The 8,319-nt window shown below is 40.2% G+C and overlaps 1 pseudogene; it reads left to right on the forward strand.

Annotated features, from left to right (window-relative positions):
- Positions 1–2,140: 2,140 nt before the first annotated feature.
- Positions 2,141–2,259, forward strand: LOC133382511 (5S ribosomal RNA; annotated as a pseudogene).
- The last annotated feature ends 6,060 nt before the right edge of the window (positions 2,260–8,319 follow it).

Here is an 8,319-nt window from a genome sequence, read left to right on the forward strand (position 1 = left end):
TACTGAATGCCAGTTGGTGTGCCTTAGCATGCTGAGATGCGCTTGGTGTGAAAGATCACTTCAGTTTCCCCCCTCTTTCATGCTCCCCTTTTTATTTTTAAAAGGCATTTCATTCAATTCTGCCATGACACCTTTGCCAGCAAGTGAATGGGAAAACCTAGCAGGCCTTAGCCAGCTTGGGAGGACTGGCCTCAGAGGGAGGCAATGGTAAACCCCCTCTGCATACCGCCTACCATGAAAACCCTATTCATAGGGTAGCCATAAGTCGGGATCGACTTGAAGGCAGCCCATTTCCATTTTCATCTCCTCAAAGAGAATGGAACTGGGACACTTTTTCCCTGTCTAGAAATGAAAATATTAAGCACTAGCCATACTTTAATTCCCATCTTCCTCAACCATCCACCATGCTGTCTCGGGCTGGGGAGTTGTAGTTCAAAACATCTGGAGGGAACCATATTAGCTACCCCTGACATAGTACATAGCTGCTGAAGTTGGATCCATACAGCATGCACTGTGGTCTTCACTGGCGGCAAGGCATCATTGGCAGAATGCTTCATTTGCTGTGTACTAGGGCTGTGCATAGCCCTCCCAATAAAATCTGGGACCTGATCAAGCAGACCTGACCTAGATCTGGGCCCCAAATTGATTTGGAGGGCTAGAGAGGGAGCAGGGGAAGATGGCAAAGCAGCACCCAGCAGGATTGAATGCAGGAGCTCCCCCCCCCAACCACATGCTTAATCAGGGTTATAAACAGACTCAGGAAATCTAAATTCAGAGCTGACTCTCTGGCACTGCCTTTGCAAGTGAGGGGCAACTGCTGTACACTTAATTCTACAATCAAGTGGCGAGCGGGCCTGCTTTGGGAAGTATAGTGCCTCCTTCAAACCTGTCAAGAAAGGAGAGAAAACTGCATGTAGGCATTCTTGGGGGTCCCTACAGCTCTAGGTTGTTGTTATGTGCCTTCAAGTCTATTTCAACTTATGGCGACCCTATGAATCAGTGACCTCCAAGAGCATCTGTCATGAACCACCCTGTTCAGATCTTGTAAGTTCAAGTCTGTGGCTTCCTTTACGGAATCAATCCATCTCTTGACTGGCCTTCCTCTTTTTCTACTCCCTTCTGTTTTTCCCAACATTATTGTCTTTTCTAGTGAATCACGTCTTCTCATGATGTGTCCAAAGTATGATAATGGTGCTTAATCAACAAGAAGGGTTGCTCAATCCGTTTGATTGTTTTGCATGGAGAAAACAAGCCAAGACTGCCCAAGTTAATGGCTTGTGCAAGTTTGCCTTGAAACTCTCTGCATGCACATTCTGTAGACAGAGAGTCCCTTTACACTCTTCCACCCATCATTCTTTGGAGGACTGGCTTGTCTCTTTCGCTAACTCTTTCTTTTTGCTTGCTTTGTTCCCTGGACCTTGTACGACCTTTTGTCTTTCTTTTTTTTCACTTCTAGGAATTCCAGCTGTTGACAGCAGCTGAATGTTCCTTCTTTGGAGCCTCAAAGGAGGGGCCCTGGGGCGCTGCCAGGAGCCTCTATAGATTCTCTGCACAACAGGTTATGTAACTGAGCCTTTTGAAAAAAAGGAAAAGAGGGGAAAGCGACAACAAAACTCCGCTGCCTCTCCAAAGACAAATGATTCCTGCAAGCCACCCAGATGCAGGCAGCCTTTTGCCTTGGGTTTCTGTTTACTTCTCACTTGCTCTAAGCCAGTCTGGAGAGCAACACGCCAGTGTTTTCAATTAGGTCTTCTCAGCCGGCTCTCTTCCCCCTCACTCCTTCTTGGCACCAGGCTAACCTTGTGTTTACATGCCCTGCTAATGGAGCCTGGTGTCCTCAGTCAGAGGCAGCATAGATGATTTATTCTCACTGTACAGGGATTGTCTTTCCCTGCTGCTGGCTGGAGACATTGTTTTTGTGTTTGCCCTTTGGTGTAGATAAATGAATTGGATCTCGCCCGCTGAATTCCAAGAGGGAAAGGAAGCTAAATAGTGACTGGCCTAAGGACCGCGACCAGTGTTTTTCAACTGTAGAGAAGACAAAGGAAAAGGAAGAGAGGGGGGAATGGGAAAGGAACACAGGAGATTTAATGATAGTGTCTGTGCACCCTTTGCAATAACATTGGGTTATTGATATTGGGCCTACAGCCATACTACCCTGAACACGTCCAATCTCGTCTGATCTCGAAAGCTAAGGATGGTCAGGCCTGGATAGTACTTGGATGGGAGACTGCCTGGGAATACCGGGTGCTGTAGGATTAGAGGAAGGCAATGGTAAACCACCTCTGAATACCTCTTACCATGAAAACCCTATGAATACATCCAAACGATTCATAGGATCGCCGTAAGTCATAATCGACTTGAAGGCATATAACAACAAATTGACATTGGATCGTTCTGGAACTGACGAGATGGGGAAGGGCCATAGCTCAATGGATGAGCAACTGCTTCACATGCAGAAAATCCCATGTTCAATCCCCAGCATCAGAGTGGCCATTGGCCAGATAGGCGACCCACAAATTAAATTATTATTATTATCTCCAGGTAGGGCTGGGAGAGACTCCTGCCTGAAATCCTGGAGAGCCGCTGCCAGTTAGTGTGGACAGTATTGAACTGGATGGACCTATGGTCTGACTCAGTATAAGGCAGCTTCCTGTTTTCCTTTGAAAATATGTGTTCAGCTAATATACGTTGTCAATTGCCATGGTGAGTGAAATGGATGGCTATTTGTTTCTTTATTTCCCGTACTTATATCCCACCCTTCCTCCCAGTGGGAGCACAGACCAGCTAACAATATGGCATGACAGTTTAAAAAAACCAGCATTAACAACTTCATAACAACAACATATACAAAGCAGCCATGTCAGCAAGAAGGCTGATTGCATTCCAAAGGCCTGGATAAATGAAAATGCATGAGGCCGGTGCGAAAGACGACCAAATGTAGGTTTGTGCAGTTAAAGTGGATTGAAGCACTCTCTTGCACTGGTGCCATAAATCCACTTTTAAAAAACCACAAAGCATCCCAGACTTTTGAGTATAGGAAGGTGATGCGAATGAATATGAAGATGTATAAGCACCTCACAAGCAAATCAGGATAAATGCTAGATAAAGACTGGACATAGTCTAATATCTGCCTCTGCTTTGTGCTAATAATTAAGGGTAAATGCTTAGTAAAGAGGTCATGTGGAGGTGCCCTAAATGACCTTCTAGTACAGCATCCTGTTTCCATAGCTCATAAGCAGGTCACTATGGCAAGAGTTGCCACCTAGCAGCAGCAAGGATTTTGTGGCATACTGCCTCTGAACAAGGAGGCTCATGTAGCTATCATCATGATTACCAGCCACAGGTTGACCTGTCCTCCATTAATTTGTCTGACTCCTTAAAAAAACATCAAAGCCAGTGGCCATCATGACATTTCATGACAAGACACTCCAGGCAAAAGAAGATGGACTTCCTTTTCTTACTCTGTCCTGAAGCCTTTGCCAGCTCATTTCAGTGAGTAACTCTGAGTTTTAGTGTTAGGAGAAAGGAGAAGAAAGCTCCCTCTATCCACTTTCTGCACCCCATGTATAAATCATATCTTCTCTTCTGAATTAGAAAGTTCTAGACTCCCTTGCCTTTTCTCATAAGTGCTCTAGACCCGTAATTGTTTGGTTGCCCATTTCTGCACTTTTTCTAGCTCTGTGATATCCTTTTTGTAGAGATCAGAATTGGATAAAGTATTCCAGTGTGATCACACCATATATTATATTAAAGCATTATGATACTGGTCTTTTTATTTTCAGTCTGTTTCCTAAAAATCCCTAGCATGGGATGATGATGATGATGATGATCATCATCATCATCATCATCATCCATTCACCCAGTGTGGAGATACTATTTTTGGAATCCTTCACATTATTTCACCATCCTGTATAAACTGGTGTCATTTGCAAACGTGGCTGCCTCACTGCTCACAAGTGATGCTCCCCTGGCTACCTCATTATCTTTTAAACTATATACCAGAGGTGTGAGAAGAGGATGCATGACAGACTCACTCTTTCCATTCCTTTTTCTTCTATGTCATGTGTGGAGCCATCATTTCCACCCATAGATCTATCTACCTGTTGCTGTATGTTCCACTATCGCAAAACAGGGAGATTGTGTTCTGCTCCTAACTCTGAAGCTGGAGCAGGCACATTGTCCTTGTTGTGCGCCTCCCCGATCTCCGAGCGGTGAGATTCCAGAGGTCCCTGCGCTTGTCCAGGGTTTGGTTTCCTTGGGAAGAAGGTCAGTGGAGACTGTGGTGTTTTTATGAAATATGGTTTGTTTATTTACACACATTCCAACCTGAGCTCAAGATGGAGGGGTTCAATGCATCAGCAGTCCAATATGCAGCTCTTCCACCTGGGTTGCAGGAGGCACCCCAAATCCCATGGTGCAGAGAGGCAGTCTCTCTGCCTGCCTTGAGTCCCCTTGTCCAACACAACTCTAAACACGCTAAAAAACACAAACCTCTCCTTGGCCCCAGGAGGGGGGGGGAGGCTCTCCTGAAGAGTTTCAATGACAAAAGGGTCTTCCTGGTCCATTCACCAGTTGCTGGGCACTTGATAGACCCATTAACAACCTGGCCACGCTATTAGATTAACAAAAGAAACTCATCTGACCAGCAGAGCTAGTTTCTCTCCCCCCAGGCGCAAATCTCCAAATCAGAGGCTGGAAAGGGACTCAGGAATTATCCATTCCAATCCCCAAACTCACAACAGTCCTTAATGTCAAGGCCTTAGTTTCCCCATCTGTGAGTACATGCAGAATGCAATTTCACAACACTGTGGGATTTTCCTGCAAAAGCATGTTATGGAACTCTCTTATTAGTTTTCTGACCCAGCACAGCTGACCCAGCACATGTGTGTTTGTTTACTAAGAAAGACCTTTTCCCTGCATGATTTCCTGTCTATGGAGCATGATGTCATGGTTCCACATTGTGCAAACATCACTGATGGGATAAATATATCTGCTTTGCTTGAGAAGGGCAAGGAATCCCTCAAGCTCCTGAGTAGGCAACCATTAGTGCTTAATTGTTTCCCCTTGTTTGAGAGGAGAGATTTTTCCATTCTTTGTGTTATCAAACTAAACTTTGGTAGGTCATGTTTCTACTATCAGTAGCCTCCCTTTTGTCTGAGCATCTCAAAATGATTATGTTTTAAAACCCTTGCAGTACTAAATTAGTGACCCTCAATAATTCACTGTCAAATTAACTTAAAGTCTTCTTTGCTGGAAAAGAAAGAAAGAATGAAGTCTAGAAGCAAATAGGATATAGCCAGTTTTTAACTCCTATAAAACTCTGAAAGAGCTTGAGGCCCCCACACAAGACATTTTTGTCCTTAAAAAGGGAAATCTAAATAGCACCATTCTCACACACTAATTAACATGAACTGTGCCATTCTGGTTCATTCCTCTGGGGCCTGTAGAGGTGAAGGCCCTGGTGTATTACGCCCAAAGGTCAGATTGGCTCTTTCCCCTTTTGCTCTTAATTGCACCTACCATTTGCTGTCTAACAGGGCTTCCTGTCACCTTGTCTTGTGGTATGGCTGCCTCTGAATATGATCCAGCACCTTTATTCAACATGATCTATTGAGCATTAATGCTGTTTCTTTGTTTCATTTGAGAATAGGGAAAAATACATTGTTAGTGTTTCATGTTCCTGTTCCAGCCCTGAAGGCCATACAATCCTATCAGAGCTCTATGTACTTTTTGCTCAGTGCCATATGGAGGTGGAACAGAATTACTTTTTATAAAAAAATGTTTGAAGAATGATTGCTTTGTTTGTGTCATTTCATCTGTTATGCAGTCAGGCTAAGGATTATATAAAGGTATCAAGAACTTGCATGTCCATGTTTATGATACTCTGAAAAATATGGAGCATTTCAGGGAAGCTGGGTGCCACTGATAATGGATGTCTACTTTTTGTTTTCACTAAGGACTATATCTCACATCATACAGAGGCTTTATCACCAACCGCATTGAAAAACTTGCTGCTGCCAAGAGGAGCTGTCTGATGAGTGTGCCTATATGTGTTATGTTGTGTGTTGCAATTTGGCTAAGACCAGATCAGATTCATTTATTCGATCATTACAAAACAATGTTTAACAATATAAAAGCAAGCCAAGGTAGCAGAAATTAACTTGGACACAAATAAACGACAACATGAACAAACTTAAAATGCTGAATTTCCTTGGCGAATCATACCTTGGTCCTTAAAAGGGAAGGATCATCACTCTTTTTTTTTTTTTTTTTTTTTTTTCAACAACAACAGAGCTTTATTGCATATAGCCATAGGCCTTTGCAAAATACAAAAGGGTTTTACAATAAAAGTAGGGTTTTTTTTTTTTTAATATAGTTTTTATTCAAATTTTTCCAAAAAACAAACAAAACAAAGTAAGAAAAAACATAACAATACTACAACAAAAAATAAAAATAAAATGGTTGACTTCCGATTTGTCACAGATCAGCTATAAGTATATAATATACATCAAACCTGTCCCTTAATATGTACATACAGAATCCCTTTTCTCCATAAGCTGTCTTAATTAATCATCAAATCCCAGTATCATCATTTTATTTTGATCTTTCGACAAAAAGTCTAAGAGAGGCTTCCAATCCTTAAGGAATGTATCTGTCGATTTTTCTCTAAGTAAACACGTCAATTTATCCATTTCTACTAAGTCCATTAATTTCAGTAGCCATTCTTCCATTGTTGGTATTGATTCCATTTTCCACTTTTGTGCATATAATAATCTTGCTGCCGTAATCATATATAATAATATTCTTCCATATTTCTTTTCTATTTGTTTATCCATAAAACCCAGTAAAAAAAATTCTGGTTTTGACTGAATATTTATCTTTAAAATTTTTTGCATCTTCCTACCTATCTGTGCCCAGAATAATTTCGCCTTTTTACATGACCACCACATATGATAAAAAGATCCTTCTTGTTGTTTACATTTCCAACAAACATTAGAGACATTACTATACATTTTTGACAGCTTTTCTGGAGTCATGTACCAACGGTACATCATTTTATAAAAATTTTCTTTAAGATTATAACATAATGTAAATTTCAAGCCTTTTTTCCACATATTTTCCCATTGATCCATTTGTATGTTATGACCAAAATTTTTTGCCCACTTTACCATGCACTCTTTTACTTGTTCTTCCTCCATATCCATTTTCAATAAAAGTTTATACATTTTTGCAATTATGTTTTCATCATTTGTATACAAACCTATTTCAAAATCAGATTTACTTATTTCAAACCCATACATTTTCTTGTCCATTTTATATCTTTCTAACAATTGTAAATAGGCAAACCAATGAAAACTATATCCTTCCTTTATCAATTGTTCTCTCTCTTTCATTGTGTATTCTCCATGTACATTTTCTAATAGTTCTTGATAAGTTAACCATTTCTCTTTTCCAGACATTTCTCTTCTATAAAACGCTTCTTGACTTGAGACACATAATGGTATTTTCGAATAAAACCTTGGTTTGTATCTATTCCATATTTTCAACAGAGAACGTCTTATAAAATGATTGTTAAAGTCTACGTTTACTTTTACTTTGTCATACCATAGATATCCATGCCATCCCCACTTCAGATTGTGGCCCTCCAAATCCAATAGTCTTTTATTCCTCAATAAGATCCATTCCTTTATCCAGACTAAACAGCAGGCAGCAAAATAAAGTCTCAAATTTGGTAATCCCAGTCCTCCTCTTTCTTTAGCGTCTTGAAGTAATTTAAATTTAACTCTTGGTTTTTTTCCTTGCCATACAAATTTAGAAATATCTTTTTGCCATTGTTTAAAAGGTAAATCAGAGGATATTACAGGTATTGTTTGAAACAAAAACATCATTCTCGGTAATACATTCATTTTTATCACAGATATTCTACCCATTAATGACAGTTGTAGTTTATCCCATCTTAGCAAGTCTTTCTTAATCTCTGTCCATAATTTTTCGTAATTATTATGAAACAGCTTTGAGTTTTTATTTGTCATGATGATGCCTAGATATTTCAACTTTTTTTCTATTGTAAAATCTGTCTTGTCCATTAACTCTTTCTGTTCCCTTAAAGTTAAATTTTTCACCAACATCTTTGTTTTTTGATTGTTGATCTTAAATCCTGCTAACGGTCCAAATTCTTTTAATTTGTCCATCAATATATGAATTCCTTCCAAAGGGTTTTCTAGTACAATTATCAAATCATCAGCAAATGCTCTCAATTTATATTCTTCTTTTTTTATTTTTAATCCCGAAATCCTTTTATCTTGCCTTATATCT

The sequence above is a fragment of the Rhineura floridana genome, chromosome 3, assembly GCF_030035675.1.
Source record: "Rhineura floridana isolate rRhiFlo1 chromosome 3, rRhiFlo1.hap2, whole genome shotgun sequence".
Lineage (NCBI taxonomy): Eukaryota > Metazoa > Chordata > Lepidosauria > Squamata > Rhineuridae > Rhineura > Rhineura floridana.